Here is a 23114-nt window from a genome sequence, read left to right on the forward strand (position 1 = left end):
CATTTTAGTTTTTTTGCTTTCCTATTTGGTTCACTCTCACCGCTCTCACTTTCAGCGGCAGCAGATTGAGACAGGTTTATCAGAACTGCCTAGCTGGTGAACATAGTCGAGCATTAAAGAGCCAAATATTTTCCTTAGAGCTGGTGGAGACCAAAACAGAGCTAAAAGATAGTGAATACAGGACTTCCATTCTTCAGGAGGCTAAAAGTTACAACTTGAAATAAATGCTAATGTCTGCTGGGTGTGTAATAGGAAACTGTTTGCTAACATGTTCTTCGCATCAACTTTATAAGGAGATAACATGTCATTGTTGTGTTTATTGGGGACGGCTTGTTGCGCTGCCCCCACGTGACCCAAAAACTCTATTAATGCAGGTTTAAGTGCGATTGGTGAAGCGGTTCCTGAAGCAAAACTATTTTGGCAGCAGTGTTATTTCTAACTTTAAAATGTGTCCATGCATATGTGTCAAAGTGTTGTAAGACCTTGGCATTTGTGTCATCACCGGACTGCCTGTCTCTTTAGGGTTTTATCTGTGAGAGTGAGTGCGGACACTAAACTGTGCGTTTAGTGAAGGATATGATTTAAGATTTCTGAATGTTTAGGATCTATTTGAAATGTGTTATAATCCAAGTATCCAATTTAATCCAGTCCACTAAGCAGCACTTATTACATTTAAGGTCACATTTGTATCGATAATTCATTATACAAATTTTGCTGCAGGCTACCACTGTTGTATTTTGGTATACAGAGGAATAACAATATTTTTGCCCTTGAGCAATACTGTAGATTGTATTAAAATGGTCAACATTTTAGAGTCCCTTGATGAAGGAAATGTTTCATTCCTTGATCCTATTTACAAACCTACTTATTCCTGATCAGGCTGACAGTGATGCTGTCCTAGCATGCACCGAGCAGAAGGCAAGGAAACAGTCTGGAGCGTCTGGCTGTGACACAGCAGTGCTTACCAATGAGCCATCATGCTGTCCTAAGAAAATCCTTGAATTTCTTCCTCATGATACTGTCTATTAAAGAGCCTCCCTGCTTGTGTGGTCACATAAGTGCACAAATCCTCTCTTAATTTCACCGTGTCTTGCCCAAATGAAAGTCATGTGAAATTGTTGACACAGGGTTGCAGATGCTGGCACATGAGGTCAGTGAAAGAAGCAGTGCAAAAAAATATGAGCTATTTTTTGTTAACCTCACTGTAAAGTGTTATCCACAAACAACTATCAGGGCATCATTAGGTTACAGCACTCCATGTGGTAAACAATTAAATGTAGAGGGAAGTACTGTAACAGAAGCTGTCATGGTATGCATGAGTACATGATTTAAATCCAAACAGCACAGCAACCCAAGTTTCACAGCGCTAATGAAAAAGATGGATGGCAGTGCAGTAGTGTCTCAGACTTCCTCTAAAGTACTGATGTGGACAAGTCCAGTATGCTGTTAACTGTAACTGTTCTGCACTGCTTATGCCCTTGTGAAGAGGCTGAAAGCATGGAGAGACGAGGAAGCATCCAGCCCCTATGCTCAGAGAGAGACTCAGTGATGCTCGAGGACAGCGGCGTCATTTCCTGGATTATAGACTACAAGGACAGGCCACACTTTGTTTGTGTTGAGAGCAGTGTGTCGGGCAGGCAGTAGAGTAGTAAAGGGCAGCCTCAAGAGACTGTACTGTTACCCACACCACCAGTGTGTAGACTGTGACACTGGCTGCTTGAGGGTGAGAACCCAAAATGCAGAATTCATGAACTCACCCTGGCTTGTACACTTAACAGTTCGACCAAGATATTTGAAATTTTGGCTAAATAGCTCATAAGTCTGATTTTTAAATGTTTGTTGTTTCTTTACAGAAAATGGCAAACAAAGCTTTCTTTCTGCACTGACAATCTTGAATCTATGTTACTTGTATTTGTAGATATTACTTACATCTAACAAAGACACATTTATACCTTGGCAGGTGTTCAAACTACACATTTCAGATCATTGACTGGCTCCTTTTTCAGACTGAGAACCCCTTGCTGTGGGGGACCATTTCATTGAATTTCACAATATTTCCAATTTAATTTCCAAATCAAAATTGTGAGTGTGATTCACTTGTGGTTGCAGCATGAAAAAGCTATCTTCCAGCAGTAATGTCACTGTTAACTTCACTCTCTCTACACCTGAGGCTTCAGATTCAACTCTGGATTATGTTCAGAGATTACACTGCCAAGGGATGCTTCAGTTATTTCAAAGAGGTGGAGAATCAGAGTCTGGTGGCAAGCTTTGTTGGGGGTGTGATAAGAACTAGCTGCTTGCTTGACATTACTGTCGTTAAGAAGCAGCTGGTGACATCTGTCAACATTCAGGGGTGAGGAGCTACAGATTGTGCCGGCCTGCAGGTAGTGGAGGGTGAATATAACCTGGACTGGTCTGATAATGTGAGAGGGCAAAAGTAGACTGTTGTTCTTGAGGAAGCTGACGTTGTAATGTGAAAGCAAAAAGAACAAACTGAAAGGGTGAAATCAGAGCAGAGCATAATAATAACCCTGCACACCCTCCACCACCCCATTACCAAGTCTAGAGAAAGCTTATGTATTTATGAAGCATCTTCAGCACCTGCCCTTAAAGGCGCAAAATTGAGTTTATTAGGCACTCATTTGTGCCACCAGCTATCAGACAGCACTGGGCTTTGTGCCTGGCTGCTGAAGCAGGGCGTGTGCTCTGTCTATTTGAACTGCCTTGGACTTTCTTCACATTCCTGTGCTGTGATCTTTACAGAATCTGCTTGTAGAGTCTATGCATCAATATGTATAATACGAAAGAATAAAAACAGAATATGTCAGAAATGTGAGTGTCCTTTTGAGATTGTCCTTCCAAGAAAAACAACAGCATCAAGGTATGTCTACATTTACGTGACGAAGCCCTCTGGCAGCTGAAGGAATTATGACTCTTACAGACAATCAACGCTGATCTCATGACCACAATCTTTTTCCCAACTCTAACCAACTTGTTTTATGGCCAAAGCCTTTTATTTTTGCAACAGTGATTTGTACCGGCTTGCAGAGAGTACACAAACCTGATCCCCCAGCAAGTTATAGTCTCTGCACAATATGTAGCGCTACGGCACTGTAGAAGACTGTTCACTTCCATCCACACCTTCCTCACCTGTGTTTTTGGATCAGACGGAGGATGACTACATGAAATGTAAACAAAGTTTTTGCCAAATGATATCCAAACACACGCCTCCTCCCCTCATTTCCTGTCAGCTCTCTTCTGTATGCTATTCAATGATGGTAAAAAAATCCTCCAAAAAATCTTTAAAAAAAACAATGTGAAACACATATAAGTGACTGAAATATCTAGGAAATGTTGTCAAGTCTCTATCTATGCTACCTTTTAATAGAAAGAAGCCACAAAAAGAAAAACAAAACATTGTATGTCGTCGTTTTATTCTGATACTCATTGAATACTGTATCTTATTTTGCTCCTTTCACTAAGGACCTTCTATGAGTTTCATTGAAGGAGCTATTTCAGTATTTATTTTATAAGATAAAATCAATCCTAAACTGTAAACACAAGACCTACCTTGAGATCAACTTTACTGTCACACTGTGAGATAGGGCAGCAGAGGTGTCGTGAATGGAGTTGGAAATCTATTTCCAGACAATGATTCACACGCCACAGCTTTGCATATCAAAACATTTGCATCCACAGAAGAGTTATGACAATACATCTTATGTAAATGCAATTTAATTTGCACTATTTAGACAGCATAGTTACAGTGTGTACAGAAGCTATTACTGTATGTTTTTCAAAATGTTATGAGAGAATAACTACTATATGAGTTGGTGCTGGGTGCGATATTGAGTACTGACACATTTCTCAGGTAGATATGTGGGCTTAGTGAGTCAAGACATAGTTTTAAGTGTTGTAGTCGCAAGAGAAGAGAAAATAAATCCTCAGTAAGAGCTGCTGCAGGTGCGTAGGTTTGATGCTGACCGAATTTTGAGGTAGCTGAGGTGTTCTTGACACAGTACAAGCTTGAAAGTTGTGGATGCTCTGATCTCCTGTTTCTTTCCTTGGAGAACAGTTGGCTGGTCAAAACAGTTATCCTGTGCTGGAAGGGGCAGTGATCATTGGCATGAGGCTTAGGGATATACCTTTTATAGCAGATCTAATTTGTAAATTTGTAACTCTTGTTTATATATCTGGCAAAAAAATCTGAATGTTAATGTAAGTTCTCCACAACAGCCATGTTTCACACATATGACATCAAACATATTTATGGTATACTGAATGTAGAGCTGAAACGATTAGCAGGAACAACAGGAAATTAATTGGCAACTATTTTGGTAATTGATTAATTGTTTTAGTAATTTTTTAAGCAAAAATGTTAATATTTACTGATTCCAGCTTCTCAAAATTGTGAATTCCCTGCTTTTCTCTGTTTTACATCATTGTAAGTTGTTATCTTTCTGCTTTGGACTGGTAATCGGCCACAACAAGCAACTTTAAGATGTCACCTTGGGCTCTGAGAAATTGTGATTTCATAGATTAAATAACTGGCTGACATATAAATAAATAAAATAATTGTTAGTTGCAGCCCTAACTGAGTGAGCCAGGAGGTTAACTCTTTCAATGCATATCAAAATCAAAACCTAGTGATATGTGAACATGTAAAACAAATTCCAAAATTCCACATAAACTTATGCAATTCATATAACAAATACATTTTCTGAGACTTGAGGGAGAATTTGATGAATTGGTGTCTTTCAGACTTACTGAAATTTACTTACTTAAATTTACAACCTGAGCTGGCAGGAGTAAAGAAATACTTTTGATGGATCGCCTCAATAAAAAGGTGCCGCTCACTTAGCTTTCAGAAAGAGTCTGGGTTAATCCTGCATGTGTGCCTTGTCAGGCCTTTTCATTTTTGTTACCCTTTTTGCTCCGTTCTTTATCACAATCACATGCTGTGTCTGGTCCTTTTATTGCATGGAGGTGGGATTGAAGGAGGGCGAGAGGTTAAAAGGTCAGGTGCTGGCTGCAGACATGTGGAGAGACCTTGTGCACTACAAAGGTAATAATTGGCATGACATTAAGTTAGCCTGGAGCATATGTATGCATATGGCTTTGGTGTGCCTGCACGCTACCCACCTTTAATTACAAGTGCACTTCTGAAAAGTAAACTGAACAAATCGGTCAGATTTGTTCTCATTGTACAATCACATAGAAGTGTAAATCATAATGCATGTCAATAATTGTAAGAGGGCTGACTGATTAGATTACACAAGGTATTTCTTTCAGCACCACATAGTAAGTAGGTCTCTATGAAATTGATCAAAGCTCTCTTAAATTTCCCCTGAAACATTCTTGAATTCTTTTGAAATGTTTGTCTTTAATAGAGGGGCTGCAATGAATAAAGTGTTAATAACAAGTTGTGACAAAATATTTGGTACAAGCCATCTCCTGGGCAATGTGTTCACATCAAGTTACAAAGCAGACACACACACACACACACACCCACACACACAGTAGTGTCAAAGTTGCATAGTTTATGGACGCGTTTCTCCTTAACAACAATTCGTCTCAACATGACCTTCGATGTGTCAGCAAAAACAAGAGCTCAACAGAGGCGAAAGGTTAAGGAATGCCCTGTGATTGAGCACGGCTTTCACCCCTTATGATTAAACACACAAACTGACACCTAGTGTTTGATAAACAATCTATTATTCTTTTAATAAATCTTTCAGTATAGAGCGTGGTGGACGAGGCTGATCAAGTGGGCGAGGGTCAATGCAGAACTGTGCAATAGTAAACAGCATATGTTTTATATAACTCGACTGTCTGTCCTGAGTTTTTTTAAAACTTTTTGTGGTCAGCAGGGCGGATTATTTTTAGGTTACATTTGGTAAATAGATAGATAGATAGATAGATAGATAGATAGATAGATAGATAGATAGATAGATAGATAGATAGATAGATAGATAGATAGATAGATAGATAGATAGATAGATAGATAGATAGATAGATAGATATCCCAGGAAAAGGTCATGACCCAGACATGAAAAACACTGCACTCTACACTTTTGCCAATCCAACAAACAAAAAACAAAATGTCATCTTTCTCCAGTCAAGAGTAACACCTTTGAATCTATGCCATTGCCTAGCAATAATTTGTTCATCTCCTAATGCTCAAACATAAGCCTAACCACATTCAGATGACTTTGATTTTTTTTTTATCTCCACTAACAATCTCCTCAGTTACTGTTAACTTTGCAGTAAACACTGTTCTGTTAGGTGACAGAATGGTTATACAAGAGTAAGGAAAGTGTCAAGTGATACACTCAAAAATCTTATCAAACACCCCCTATAGGCTTGACAGAAGAAAAGTTTGTTGTTTTTTGTGTGGCTTGAATTCCTGTTAGTAGTAATGTATTCCAATAGTGACAAGTTTTCACAGTGGGGAAAAAAAGGAATAGAAATGTTATAAAAACTTCTCAAACCACTCCTGCATCATAATCCATTTCTCCACTGTTTATATGTATGTACCTGCAGTACCATTGGATATGATGCCCTGGAATTTGGTACAACCATTCAGGGTCCCCAGAGGATGAATCCTATTGACTTTGGTGATCCCCTGACTTTTTCAATAGCTCCACAATGAGATTGACATTTGAGGTTCAGAGTAAAATATCTTAACAACTATTGGATAGATTCTCATGAAATCTACTACAGATATGCAGGGTCCCCAGTAGATAAATTCTTTAGTGTTTTTTTTTCCTAGTGCCACCAGCACAGGTCAAAGTTCAGTGAAATATCTCAACATCTATTACATTGATTGGCTCAAAATTTGGTACAGACATTCAAGGTTCCCAGACAATTTATTTTATTAACTTTGGTGATCCCCTTACTTTTCCTCTAGCACCACCAGCAGGTTGATGTTTTTGGTTCAGATTGAAATGTCTGGACAACTGTGGGATGGATTGCCATGAAATTAGGTAAATGTTTCTCACTGGATGAATCCTACTGACTGGTGATCTCCTCACTTTTCCTCAGGTGCCACCATTAGTTAAACATTTTTTTGATTTTATTAAACGACAACTTCTGGATGGATTGCTGTGAAATTTGGTACAGACATTCATGATCCCCAAGGCGATGAATTGTAAAAACTTTGATCCCCTGACTCTATAGCGCCATCAACAAGTCAAAATTTCAGTTTGTGAAATGATATCCCAATCATCATCAGCTGTACTTTGTGTTTAGTGCTGATTATAAAATGTTAGCTTGCTAACACTTAAAATATGATGGGGAACATGGTAAACATTACATCTGCTAAACATCAACATGCTAGCATTGTGAGCCTCACAGAGGTGCTAGCATGGCTGTAGACTCTTAGAGCAGAGTTAAAGCTTGGTGCCATTAGAATACATTGTAATCCATGTGAATGTGAGCTGACTGTACCTTCAGGTTTTTTGTGAAGTAGGAAAGTACAAACTTTTTACAGCCACTTTTCAAACATAAAGCATTTGATACTTAATTGCACTTAATTAGTCCTTTTGAGAATTCATCTTTTACAGTTTAACCCATCCCAACAGTCAAAAGCACTACTTTGGTTATCTTGTTTAAAGCTAGTGTGTTGGTCAATAGCAGTACTGAGCGCATTTCTAATGCTGTACCTAACATGCATTTCTATCACTCCAGTCAGTTAGAAGAGTTCAAACCCAGGACACAGTACCAACCACCCAGGCACCGTGCCCCCAGAGCAGGCAAAGCTTGACCTCAAGGTGGCTTTTGAGGAAAGTCGGGTCACAAAAATCGATAGGTTTCTCCCTGTTGGGAGCATGAATGTGCACAGCACATTTTATGCCAAACCAGCCTTCAGTTTTTGAGATACTGTCAGGTCACAAACAAGCAAATAAACAAATGGTCAAATGAAGGCCATCACATAACGCATTACATAGCAGAGATAAATATGGTAAGAGTACAGCTTTCAGTATAATGCTTTGTGTTTCAAAAACAATTCATTATCATATCAAATATGAAGATGTTAGTGATTTTCTTCCTTTCCGCTGCAGCTTTTCTTGATGTGAATATGTCAGCTTTGCAGAGTTAAGCTCAAAGGCACCACTTGAGCTGGAGGTTAATCTTTTAGCTTAGTAGTGTACGTTCTCTTTTTTGTGCGGTTAGAAGAATGGACTTCTGGTTTAGATTCCTGGTCACTTGAGTGAGGATAAAAGTGGCTTAGACTCAGTGATCAGTGGTGGGCAGATTGACTTTGTAGTCTTTATCTGAAGAAGGCCAGAATAGAACAGAAAAGGGATAGATTTCAAGCTGCCCACAGTCACAGCTTCACTCAAGGTAAAAGATGAGATGATTTTACATTTCTCACAAACCGAGAGTGCACTACTGGTCCTATTCAGCATCTTAGGTTATGACATTTGGCTATAATATTAAAGGTTCTCTGAAGATTTACATTCAGATCAGATTTCCATATATTCTGTAAGCCATGTATGGTTCACCAAATCAGAAACATGTGCTGCTTAGCATATTGTTTGGCACATTGAAGCAGAGGTCTTTTACCCATTAACTTGGGGTTTCCCCCCTGCATGCAAGGAGAAAAGGGCAGGATAAATGGTTGTTAAAGCTTTGCTCCCCTACACACTTCCTAACTCACCATCAAAGCAAATCTTAAGAATCCAAAGCCATTCTTGGATGTTTTTGATCGATGGAAGCTGATTCGGAGGAGGCCAGTGTCTCAGGGGCATCACTGAATCTACAATCAGCAGAACAAGGTATTCACTGCCGTCTTTGTAGCGCACTATCAAAGTTCAAAAGTGAAGCACCTTCCATTTACAGTCAAGGAATGTCTCACCCCAACCTTCAAAGGTATCTTTAAGGTATCTTGTCTTATTGTAAGTAATTGATTTTTGGTTCAACATTTTTCTTTTCCTTTTCCCAGTTTGAAAGGTATTTGTATTGTTGGGTATGAAACCTGTACACAGATAACATCAATAGAGAAATTTGGAGTATAACTTGGTGGTAATCATGTAAACAAATGTCCACTAATTGTGTTATCGTTGGGTACTTGGGTTTATGTCACTTTGGATGTGTACGATTGCATGAGTGGGCTTTTTTGTCTGTGGACTAAAACACATCATATTGAATAGTTTTTATTATTTTCATGAAGTTGAAGCAGCATTAAGTGTTTTTTTTCTTTAGGGTCAGTGGAACAAGCTGTAAAAACGACATTGGCATATTATCACCTTATAAAGCTGATATGGCAAACGTGTTAGCAAACAGTTGCCTATTTACACACCTAGCAGATGTGGTGAAACATTAACATTTATGTATTTGTTTGAATCATGTCTTTTGCCACCAGACAAATTTAAGTTCAATATTCACTGTCTTTTTAGCTCTGTTTTTGGTCTTAACTCCTGGGCGAAATATCTGCTTCTTTAGCGACTAGCTGCTGCACTATGTTCACCAGCTAGTCGCTAACTTTGTCTGTCTGCTGTTTGGTGCTGAGCAAGTAGTGTACAGTGGGTTTTTAGAGGTTTTTTGCTGAAAAAAACTGCTGTACCTGCTGCTGGAATAGAGGTTAATGGGAGTGGTGAGACTGAATCAAAACAGTAAAGTTGTTGTGTGTAAAACCAAAACATTGAGCTCAAAGATACTAAAACGCTCCATAGAGCTGAAGGTGAGTGATAATAATTTTAAAAATCAAGCAACATTTTTCATATTAGAGTCATGTGATCCATTGTAAATATAAAAATATTGATTAATGCAGCTTACAGAGTTACAAAATGCAATTGTATCTATTAAAGCAGGCAATTCATTGGGTCATACAGCCTATGAATAGCAAGAAGCGGCAAGATGTTGTGTATGTTGAATTTTTTTTTCAAAATACCAACAACAATAACACTTATAATAACAACTCTTGATAATAATAACAAAGTGTGATGTCAGATACTCAGGTGAAAAGCCATGTGGATGTTGGAATCAGAGAGAACAACTGAAAACAAAAAGTTACCAGTTTATGGATCACTGCAGTTGCCCTTGATGTTTACTGATGGCAGCTCACACGTGCTTACAGAGCAGGAAGGGCTCCTTGGGAGATGAGAGCAGCTATAGAAATCAAAGATGCTGTAGTCCCCTGTGTAACTAATGTATGACTGCATAATATAATCTGACAACGCAATACAGTGCTTTTGCACTGGGATAAGGATAAGTCCATGCACAGCAGCCATATGAGTCTGAAGTCATGCAGCTTGATGTAACTTGACAACATAGGATTGTGTGTATAAATAAGAAGAAATATATTGGATGCAAGGAGCAGCACCCAGCAGGCATGTGCCTTAAGATGTCACCCTCTTCACATGAATCAACAGTAGAGCTGGAGGGGTTGGTGGGGTGGATGATGCCAGGGGGCTACAGAGACCTTATCATAAAAACAGCTAGTGGAGCAATCATGTACAAAAGTACAGAACAGCTTGCGTTACACCATCCATTGCTTGCACTTGTGTCCCTTGAATTTAACAGGCGATGGAATCACAAGTGCTGCTGTAATTATTTTCAAGCAAATTAAACAACACAATGTCGACAGCTGTAACTTTAATCACTGATACAAGGACACACACCGATATTTAATTTTTGTGGGGGTAACAGCGTAATATATGACACCTTGGCTCAAGGTCAAGAGGGAAATGTATTCAGCAAAAATTCCACACTAAGTACCTACATGATATTATGTTTGCTGGATGGTAAAGGACGCTGACATAAAGGGTATGTGTGTAAAACAAATTGCAATCTGTCTGTCATGTTAAATGGTGCGCTCCATTGATGAGACATGCAATCTGGTGTCTGCTTTTGTTAGAGGCAAGCAGTCGCTTATGAGTCACGTCATTTAATATAGATTTTATACATTGCATACATCTTGGGGATGATGGAAGCAAGGTGAAACATGTTGCTCCTGTCATTATTTGATGACATCATGTTGTTCACCAGCAAATGTCAGAAATGACCTTCAAGAAGAATAGAAATTGTGAAATATTTAATTCCATTTTCGTTGATAGATTCATGCCTGATACAGTATATTCAGTGAATTACTAAACCTGGGAATATTCCTGAACGCAGACACAAAAATAGGATTCAAACACTATAAGCCATGCAAATCAGTTGAGCTGTGTTCACATGGAGAAATTCAGTATTCCAATTTCACTTTCACCTCAGCTGATGCGGAGGAATTAACTGTCAATCCGGTAGTAGCCTTTCGTCATGCTTTTTACATTACATGTACATGAACGTTTTATGAATTTACTTTCTAATTCTCACAGTCATGAAACTCCTACATTTTTATACCAACAAGCATTTATTATTCTGCCAGCACTGCATTCAAAAGGGCTGGTGTGGCAGGGAGGTCAAACATGAATCAGAGCACCTCTCTAATATAAAAATATCGTCTCAAAGCAGCCAGCAGCAGAGGCAGTTAAAGATATGGGCAAACGCCAAGAGCAGTATTTGCAGTAGTGCTACTGGCTGTGGTGGCTGCAATACTATGTACGGTAAAATAGTAATACTATGAAATTAATAATCATTATCTTTGTCATTGCCATCAAAAGCTAAAAAATCCAGTTCTGTGATTAGAGCCACAGGTGTTTAGCATCTGGTAAGAAATCCATTTTTGCTTCCAGCTATGTGGCCGTGTATTACTCCTGTTCTCTCTGCTACTGATCCCCTGCATTGTCACCATGAATAAGAATATGTTCTTAGTGAACTCAGCCAGTAAATGAAGGATTAATAAAAAAACTATCCATCTTGTTCATTTTGTTAGTTTGTTGTTCCACACAGCAGATGCATATGCTCCTTTTAACATCTCATTCAACAATCACCACCGCCACCTTCCACAACAAGAAAATCAGGGGGAAGAGAGCCAGTGACATGTTGTTTGGGTGACTGAGTGTTATAGCATAAAAGGAAACCTGCCTTTTTGTTAGCACACTCACTCTTCCCACCTGTGCTTTGTCAGGATAGACACAATGCCCCACCATGACTCAAGACAGCTGATGCATACTAATCCAGCCTTACATGCACCTCTGCAGCCCACAGACCAGTCAGAAGTGGCAGCCTGCCTCCTTGCGTCGCTTCATGGCACCAGTACCACTTACTTCTGCTGCTGTCTGTGCTGCTGTAGCCCCCAGAGGCCCGTACCCTATTGGTGTGAGAGGTGTTACTATGTATTTACTTTATAGCTGTGGGTTTCAAAGGACTGGACTGGACTGGACTGGGAGGGGGGTGAATGAGAGGAATAGATAATGTATTGCCAACAGGTCCTTGTGAGTACATCTTTGTGACACATATAGGAAGTGTTAAAGAGGGGCTGCTGTTTTATGTAGCATTTCCAGGCATCTATGGAGTGCTCTGACATCAAAGCATGTGTCATTATTATGCTTTCAGGGGAAAAAAGTGCATATCCATCAGGGTGAAATGTGCTCCTCTCTAAAGTAGCCCTGATGGCTGGTATTCTGTGTCTCTCAACACTTTGCTGATAAATATTTACACCTTGTAAATATTTGAGGGCTGAACAACATGCAGTGCCATTTATTTTAGTCATATTGCACCTTTCATTATTTTTCTGAGGCTTACAAAATCAATCTCTGCAGAGTCAGTGTGCAAAGATGCATTTAATTTTCCCTCACAATTAATCTCTAGCCCAATGAGATGATTAATTACACTGTAATAAAGGGTTGTCGCAGTTAGGACTGTGTCTTTATTCATGAAGGCCTCCACATGGAGATACATTTACATTTAAATGTGTTCATGTGCAGGATGTTCTTATCTGCCGGGCTTAGGTTGGAGGGCAGGATGGGTTCAGGAGCAGAGACAACAAATGTGGTTGTGTGTCTGGCTTCTCTGCGGAGGTTGTCAAACCAAACCGGGAATCCTGTATGAATGGCTGGTCGGTTGTTTACAAACCGCAGCACAGATCACATGCGACCAGAGGGTTTTCAGTGTTTGGTGAGAAGAAAGACAAATTTGTCCCATGACAGTGTAGATAAACAGTTTATTGAAATAAGAGTTGAAAGGGCCAGTAGAAGCATCTTGTCACCTCTTTTATAGTAAATGTGCTGTGTGATTGTGTGTGTGTTTGGGGGGTTTCCAATTGTCTGCTAATTGAATTGTGGTTTTAATATCTTTTGAGCACAAAAGACGTTCCTTGTTAAGTGGCATTCTTGTTTTGAAAGGTCTAAACACACCACACATGTTGAAGGGTGTTTTGCTCCAGAAATAAATAACTTACACTACTGTTCTTACTTATTCATTTGCTTTTATGCAATCCATTCATCTCCACTCAGCGCAATTAAGATGCCATTTCAAACAAGCAGATCTATCCTTGAGAGATGACACTGAAGCAAGGGAATATTTTGGGAAGAGAACTTGAGATTTGTTATACCCTTGGAGAATAGCAATTCATTTGACCTTCAGATGGTTTTAAAGGAAATCTCATTCAGCCATGTAAAGAGAAATGGCTTGTGTTAATGCAGAGGTACTGTATGCTGCTTGAATACAGAAGAGACTCAAAATATGTTCGGCTTACGGCTTCCCTACTAATAATGAAGCCCTGCCCATCGGTACTCCAGGACGAGATAAATGGCTGCTGTCTGTTCATATGTCCGGCACTCCAATCCTGCATACACTCTCTCTCTCTCTTTTCTCTTTTCTTCTTCTTCTCCCTTTTCCTCTCTCTCTGTTTATCTCTCCTCTTCTGTCTCTTTCTCACTCACTCTCAAGCATATTTTCCTGGTTGCTCCTGCACTATCACACAAACACGCTCACACATACCCTTGGAAAAAGGGGGGGGGGTGAAATGCATGAGTTAAGTTTTAATAAGGGAGAGAGGTAATTTGAAAAGTCTTTGGAGGTGTTTGGAAATTTATCAATAACAACCAGCTGGGATTTCATGCATGGGAGCATTTAGTGTAATTGCCTGCACATCCCTGATAGAGGTTCCTCTTCAATAACAAAAATATGCTCTTTAATGCAAAAAAGACTGACACTACTTACCATCTCTTCCTTTTTAGCTTTGTCTAAAACAGTTCATAGGATGTGATGATTGTTGTTGCTTTTGACCACTAACAAAACAGCATTCTAATTTATTTAATCTAGGTTCTCTTTGTGCCAACTTTTGCTGCTTGCAGTTTAATTCATGCAAAAAAAAATGGATATCCTTAATTTTCTAAGATAGCTATACTTCAAAGGCATTCATTTGCATTCAGCGGCACAAATTTAAAGCCTCTTTTTGAAACAATAACATTCCTCTGTGTAACTCATTCCCTCTTAGAGCCTGAGCCAGCTACAGAGAAACACCACTTTTTTGTAAAAGTATCACAGGTTATTGGTAATTGCATTAGTTGACAATGGAAGATGAGCGAATGCAAATTCTAACCCGTCCTTTGTCCCTTTAGTGTGACATGGATTAATTCTCTTATCTACACCGTATCGCAGAAGGGATTCAGCTTGTCGTGAATACCTTAGAGAAGCTGATGAGAGGGCTTAAATAACACATCAACTTGATCTGTTCTCTACATAAACATGATTCAAGCACATAAACCGTCAATACTAACCACAGGCATCAAAAGTGGCATAGATGGATGCAAAAGGTTTTTAATAATGAGTAAGCTAAGCTTCTCTCACTGGCAGTTCATATTTCATTGAAAGGCTGCCATTGTTATCAGCCTGATCAATGAAATAACTCATGGACCATAAAACTAAACAAAAACAAGCTTAAATGTTAGGCTAAATGTCCACCCAGAGGCACCTTTTGGTTTAAAGAGTGAGCTGGAGAGCTTTCTTTGGTAACATCAGACCATGTTCCTGATTTAAAGGGGTTCCAGGTTTTACTCAGCAAAGTTATCCAGATAATTCAGTAAACCTGCTTCTTGGAACTGGCCCCAGATCCACATTGATCTGTTTTTTTCTTTCATATAGTTTCTTGTCAAGGCAACTGTAAAGCAAAATGATCACCACCAGCCTTGAAAAAGTTTCTGTTCCGTCCTTGTTGACACTCAAAGAGAAGCTGGGCCTGACTTTTCTTGCCGCCATAAAACGGTGTGTGAATTCTTTCGCACAAATTACACATGAATGATAAGGTCATGGTCAATAGCAGCGTAATCATCCAAACCGGAGATTGGATGTCTGTTTGTCTGACTGTCAAGAGAGAGTCATGCAGAGGGAAGCGAGTGCTCTCTACTGTGCAGGGAACAAGCTTAGGGCCTCATAGTGTATTACAGAGGGAATAACCCACACCGCCACCCCTGCTATCAAAATTGCTTGGGAGGAGATTGCTGCAGGAGGTTGTGTCTCTCTCTGCGTCCCGGTTCTATATTTTGTTCTGTGCCCAAGGTGCTTCACTGATCTCAGGCCAAAAGCTGTGTGAAAAATTCTGCCAACTCATAGAGGATGATAGCTAGAGGAGGGGAAATTCAACAATCCACCACAGAGCGCTTATGAAAAGGAGAGTGAAGAAGGGAGAGAGAGGTTGGGGGAAATGAAAAATGACCTGGAAAATAAGGACAGAACTCTAGTCTCTTATCTCCTCTTGTCATGATGTTCTCTGAGATAAGTACTGTGTAAGTATGTTGTCATGTCCACCGAAACACATTACTGACAGCGCCACAAGATGTGGGGAGGTCTTGCGGTTCTGCTGCTTGGCCAACCTTTTGCGCACTTTTGGTTGCTTGTTCACTGAGCTAGAAATTCCTCGAACAAGGTTTATGGATGTTGTGGTAGTGAACAGTCCAAGTGGTTAGAGAGACCGCCTTGTATCTGAAAGGTCATACAGTCAGTCCTTGCAACAGCCATTACGCATCCATCAGTTGGCATGTGTGTTGTCAAAGTGTGCTCAGGACGCCTGAATGCCTATATGCTCACTCAGTGTAAGTCACCCTATATAACAGAGTCAGCTGCCAAAAATGTAAATAATAAATATGGTGTTTACTAATTAATTAGGTTATGGATTTGTATGCAATGCTGCAAGTTGCTGCTGCATGGTTGATTCATTGATAGCCACTTTTTGTGGTTTCATAACCTTTTTTGGGGGGAAGGACTTTCCTGTGACCTTGTTTGTCTGCATTGCCCTTGACATGACTGATGTGGATTCATAGTCAAACAGCTGCATGATGAAAAAGCCATGGAGCCAAAGCTTCTCTTAGAGGGCCTATGAGACTGGACAACTTTTTTTATGCTGTTGAGTATTTTTCTCTAAGTGCATGTGAAGTCAAAATCTGTACAACATAAAATTATTTGAAGTGAATGTTATCCTCGACAGCCAAAGATGTAAGTACAATGTTTCATTTCTTGTGGAATTAAAAGACTGAAAACTCTTTACTTCCATGCAATACCCTGTTCAAAAATCTTGCCTTTGCAAAATGTCTACATGGTGAAGCTGCCATCACTCTAGAAGACATCAATGTTTCCCTGCCATACAAGTGTAGCATTCTTGTTTCTGGTTGTTTGTTTTCTAAAGTGGAGCCAAGCTTACCTAAGCAAAACTCAGTATGGATTATGGCTTTAGCTTTTCTACACACTGAGGTGTGTATGACACATGTACAGTACAACAGCATGTCCTCACTGTGCTGTTTGACTGCACTATAACACTGGAGGTGCCGTGTTTGCTAATATTATTGGAAATGTGATTGTGTGACTGAATGACAACATTGTTCTGTCTAAAAATTCTTGCACATAACAAAAGCAAAAAAAAAAATGCTACTTTTTCTTTGTGAACACATAGAGGGATATGAAAAGTTAAAAAAAATGATGAAGCTATTATTTGGACCACCAGGGCCCCAGTACTTTTCCTATTATATCTGTTTTGTTGTGTTTAAGTTTTAGTTTTGTCATTTTAGTTCTAATAAAAATGCAATGCAAACGTTTATGGTTTGCTGACCTTGATCAGCCAGCCATTAAAGAGGAAGTGCCTTCAAAATTTTATTGATCAACGAAAAGCAGAGGCTTGTGTCCCAGACTTGCTTCAAAGTACCTTTTAACATCCATCCTGTTTTTCATTAAGACGTATATAAAGGAGGCCTAATTTATGTTGGGGAACTAACACAAGAGAGGTCAAGTGTGTGGAGCCATTAGGTTGTATCAATGCTGCGATTTTGCCATTAGTACAGATAATATAAGACATGGTCAAAACATTTTGCATTTTGTTTTCATCACTTACATCACATATTGGCAAAACTGTGTCACCAGATCACAGCCACAAACACATAGCGCAGACACACAAGAATATTCTCCAGCTTAGTGTTTTCTGAATATATTGTCACGCTATACTGAAGTATAGCTTGTTAGCGCTCACATAATACATAAATCAGGTTTAGCCTACTATCTGAACTGTTGCTCATTACATATGGCAGTGTTTCTTACAGACATAATTGGCCATTCTGTAACTGGTTCTTGTATAAATCAGCCAGCTTATCTATGAGGCTAATTGCCAGGGAACAAGTCGTGTGTTATTAATAATAACCAACAAAGGTCTACTTTATATACTGTAGTTTGCCCTGTTCAAATTTATGGAGACTGGAAGACTAAGCTAAAAATGTAAACATTGTTCAGAATCTCTATGAGAGTCCGAACACAAAGCCCATAGTTCAGCAAGTCATTATATCTCGGTAGGTGGATACTTTCTGCTGTCTCATATCTTACATGTTGACTGCAGTCACATTCTGGACAAATGTATCACCAATGCTTGAAGCATCCATTGCAGGATTCTCATCTCATTTTGAACCCTGACCAGGACAAGCAAATTGCTGCCTGCAGTATCAAGCTGCATTGATAAATGGTCCCTCCTACCAGTGTGCTGCGTATTTGCATTTGCACTATTACCTTTCATTGGCAAGTGTTTGCCTGCAGATTTTCATCAGATTAGAAATTTGACATACCTTAACATGTGTCTGGGAATAAAGATGCCCTTTAGTAGGATTCCCAAAGGACCATTTCACACTCTCATGTTCTTCCTCAAAACAAGTGGTGGAGCCATTTGAATTACAGGAAAGACAGAGTAATACATCAGGCCCCGATCAAAGCACTCTATTGGAGTCAGCACTATCGGGCAGTATTTCTTGGAGGTGATAGAAAAGGAGAGTGAAACCTTTTGAAAACAAATTTGTCACAGGGGATTATTTTTATCTTTATGATGACCTTGCAGTAAAAGAAACAAGCAGCAAAACATCATATTAGCAAACCTTTCAACTGCTTCCCACTGCTTGGGTTTCTGCCACAGACTAGATGATACATTCTGATTCACTGGACCCCCCTGGCTCATGAATCTGGATGGATATAAAAAATATATCAAAAAGATTGAAATTATAGCAGAGTATATTTTTATGTAGTGAAAGTTTCCCTATCAAAGTATTCAATATCCAGCTCATGTTTACTTGCAGAATGTTTGACCTATTTTAGCCCCAGCTACCAATGAACCAGTGATGTTTTTCCTAATAAAGACAAAGTATCCGCGGAAGTTCTATGTTTGTTTAATAATCTGTGGTGTACTGAGACAAACCATTAAGCAAAATGGGATTTATTCTCATATCTCCAGCCCACTGCTCCCTGTTGCACTGCAGCCTGATGGATTTGACTTTGGCCAACAGTCTGAGTGTGATTTATGATCAAAAAGCACCTGAACCTGGGATTTATTATCCATTACTGCTGTCCATCAGGCAACATTACATTACACTCCACTGTTCATCTCAGTCTGCCGAGCAGCAATGCACCACCAGAAGAAATATGCTGTTAAATCTAGTTCAACACATGCAAAACATCAAGTGACATTGCAGTGTCTGAAAAGGTTTTTTCCATCTCTCCTGCAACCTTTTCTTCTCTTTATAGCTCTGCTGAAGGGTCTCTTGATTTATATAAGTGGTTTGCACATATTGCTGTGCCATTACTCCCTCCTTTCTTTCAAGGATGGACCTCCTACAGAGAAAAAGCTTTGTGAGCCTGAAATTACATACTGTAGGGCCACCTTTCGTTTTTTAACTGTAGCAAAAAAAAAAGGATGTTAACATTGGCCCGTATTATCTTCTGTCTTGGGCTTTTGACAGAAAATGTCAATCCTTTAGCCAGGCATCTGCAAGTTATTTTTGCTCCATACATGAATTTCAGTCAGCACATTTAAAGGCCTTGTGCAATCCTGCTGTTTCTGTAACCAAGAAACGTCACTAAAATAGCTACCTAGAAATACCGTTGAGCAAATTATCCACACCTTCGTTTCCCCCCGCCTAGAATAGTGCAACTATTTACATGTCTGAATGGTTCAGCAACTGTGTGTTAGAAACTGGTTATTGTATTATTAACTGGTATAAGTATTACTCCAGCCCTACTGCGCTGCATTGACATCTAGTGCATTTTTAGAATTTAAAGCAATACTTACAAAATCAATTAATCAATATATTTAAAGTGTAAAATCACCATGCAACTTGGTCCCAAAACACTTTACAATTAAAAGCTTACATAGGACAAACATACAGCAATCAAATACAAATAATTGAAATACATATTTAAATATAACAGTCATATTAAAATCTCAGTTAAAAGGGTGTTTAATTAAAAAAAAAAAAATAGAGCATTAAAATAAAAATACAAGAAAAAACAAAAAAGGTGATGAACCCAACTGAGTTCTAGGGTAGGCTGCAATGGAGTGAATATTCAGTCTTGATTTAAAAAATTCTACTGAGCGTGCTTTGACATGTAGTGGAAGGCCATTCCAGAGATTAACCAACTGATTTTTTGTCATCTGAAGGAATGACCAGGAGACCAGCATCGAGAGAGCGGAGAGGGTGTACCGGTGTACATTGGAAGTTAATGATTAGCTCAGATAGGTAAGGTGGTACAAGTGCCTATAGGCTTCAGTAGTTTAGTAGTTAACTTGGATTTTAGCACTTACAACAAAGTCCAACGATTGGGTCAAATCATCAGTCAATGAGATTTGTTGAAAATTTAGATTTTGGGAAGAAAACACATGAGTCATAGAAACAGAAAGAGGAGTAGGGACAAATCCTTATTCAGTTAGCATCAAATATAACTTCAAGGTTCAATTTTACTATTTAAATTATATTCATCCTGTTCCCATTTGAAACTGGCTAAACATACCCTGCACCATGATTTTGAACACATTTATTGTGTCTACACTGAATCTGACATTACATTTAATTTGGCTGAAATCACAAAAATCAGACAGTTAATAACGTTTGGGCTGAATATCCAATTATTACTTGTTGTGTTTTTCTGGATACGGCTGCTGTATAACTACCGGCTAGCCTGATTATAAGATGATGTGTGATTTGAAAATCACATTTGAAAAAGTAGGGTAATATTGCTGTATATTCATGGACTAAACATTTACGCATTCACAACACAAAAACAGTTCTCGTTGAATGAGGTCACGGCTCATGAGTTACAGAGTGAGCCTGTCACTTTAAGAGAGTGTTACATTATGGGTTGTTTGTAGCCTTAATGTTGCTAGGCTAGTGAGTTTCTTTAAGTGTGTCTGCAAGAGTTAGTCATCCCAAAAGTGTCCAGTAATCCCAATTTAACATCCAGAAGTTACGGTAACACTTTATTTGAAGGGGTGTGCATAAGACTAACGTGACACCTTCATAACCATGACATGACACCTGTCATGAACATGAAGGAGTCTTTATGAATGTTTGATTGTTGTCATTAAGTCTCATTCGGCCAATTATGTTATTTTGAATGCAAAGTTGACTTCGGCTGCACATGTAGATACTACGGCTGGTAGCTCCTTCAAACTTGCTACATTTATGTTTTAAATAGTTTTTTTCCGGCTTTAATGCTGAAACATTATTGATTGTTTTGATTAAAGGGCTAAGCTAAAAGTGTTCAAATCGACTGGATCAGGAGATTTGGCAACAGCCATGCATGTAGATGATGCGGCCTGTAGGCAAAGAGAGACGGGAGATGGACTCTGTGTTTACAATGATGGTGCTTGATGCTCAAGTGCAGTCAAAGTGGAGGGACACTGTTTCCAGATGTCGAACATTTTATGTGAAAATAATAACCATATTATTATCTTCACTATCTTGTTGCTGCTGTCTTGCATTCCCCCAGACGCAAATTCAAAAAATGCACTGAATTATTTCCTGGCTGTATACGTGTATGTATGTATGTAAACAACTGTAGGATATATATATATTGTATTTGTGTAACATGAAGGCAAGTTTATTTATATAGCACATTTCAACAACAAGGCAATTCAAAGTGCAGGGACTGCTAACTTAATTTTGTTGTACAACCTTGTGTTGTATTATGATAAATAAATACCTTGTACCTTGTTTGAGATCTTTGTTATGACAACTTGACTAAGACAACAACCGTGCCATAGCATGCCTAATTATCAAACTTAAAGAAACTATTTAGCTTCATGTGTTAACATTACATTAATGAAACCGTCATATGTGCTTGGTTTTGACATTGGCTGTCATGAGACCATTATAAGTCTGTCACGAATAATAGCTAAGTTTCATGGGAACTTCCTCATGAAACGGCTAGCAGAGTGCTATTTGATTACGCATATTTATGTGTTTCCTGTAAAAACAGGAAGCTAGGGAGGGACTTGTCGCAGATATTGATTGCCATTTACAGTAGCCAATAGTGCTGTATGTGGTCCCAAGGAAAATCTTAATGACACAAATATAATGGTCTCATGACAGCCAATGTCAAAACCAACCACATATGACAGTTTAATGTAATGTAAACACATAAATAATTTCTTTAAGTTTGATAATTAGGCCTGCTATGGCATGTTTATGACATGAGGTTATATTGTCTTGGTTAATGTCAAGTTGTCATAACAAAGACATCTCAAACAATGTCAGCTTTGCATTCAAAATGACATAATTGGCCGAATGACACTTAATGACAACAGTCAAACATTCATAAAGATTCTTCATGTTCATGACAGGTGTCATGTCAGTCTGCACACCCCTTCAAATAAAGTGCTGCCGAAGTTACTGTGGTGTGTTTTGTTGCCACAGAGAAAAATAATCCTCAAGTGGAAAATGTCATTGAAATAAGTTAAATATATTTCAGAAAATGGTGAGCCAAAGTCAAGAGCTTGACAGGAGAGTGTGCACTGTACCAGTGGTTATGTATGTTTTTTTCCCCATCCACTGTATTTAGTTTGAGAAGTTTGTTGATGTGGTGCCTTCATGTGCTGGTGGAGAGCTCTGACATTCAAGACATGGGAGTAGACTGCCAAACAGGTTAAGTTTATATTTCAAGAAGCTACCAAGCTGACAGTATCCTTTTCTCAACATCTGTGTTTGTTTGATTTACAGACAGCATAGCTCCTTAATTGAATACTATTCTGGAGCAGATTCTGCGATCACAACAGATCCGGCCCCCGACTGTAACTTAAGTTAGCTGGCTCACTCGTATATGGTTCTAAAGTGTTTGTGTGTGGGTCATTTCAGAATATCTCCATACTTGTTACCAGGACAACCTGCTCCTTCAGTGTGCCCTTTAAGTAAATGGTGGGGAGGATGGGTTGAAAGGAGGAAGGGATCTAGAGTTTCAGATCTCTTGGGAACCCTCGGAGAGACGGAGGGAGCAGATGTTGAGGAGGAGCCACTCTATTCTTGGCCTGTTTCTGGAGGTGTGTTTGGTCATTAGCACATATTCCATGCGAGTGGAGAAATGGCATAGGATCAACATTTTTATAAGGCAGAAATGTAAGTCAGTGCTCTAGAAAATGCATGGCTCTCTCCTGCCAAGATTGTGGGACTTCTGAGTGTCTGTTTTTGCCTGTGATCAAACATGCATGACATCTTGCCTTCAAAGCCAAGACAATATGTGAGCGAGGCATGCTGGCAGAGCATATGATCGCAGCGTCCAGAGGAAACACACCCTCACGCATTATGGTTTACAGTGCTGCTTCTTTTATCCAGCTACAAAGATGTATGGTTACTCTATGAATAGTTAATAGAGGTTAGAATAATACCCAGGTTGTTACCCTTATTTATTTATAATGAAATATCAAGACAGTCCCGCATCAGCCTCACTGACCCATGGATCATCTGCGGGTACGCATAATATCACGTCTTTTGAAT

The sequence above is a fragment of the Siniperca chuatsi genome, linkage group LG8 (genome assembly GCF_020085105.1).
Source record: "Siniperca chuatsi isolate FFG_IHB_CAS linkage group LG8, ASM2008510v1, whole genome shotgun sequence".
Classification (NCBI taxonomy): Eukaryota; Metazoa; Chordata; class Actinopteri; order Centrarchiformes; family Sinipercidae; genus Siniperca; species Siniperca chuatsi.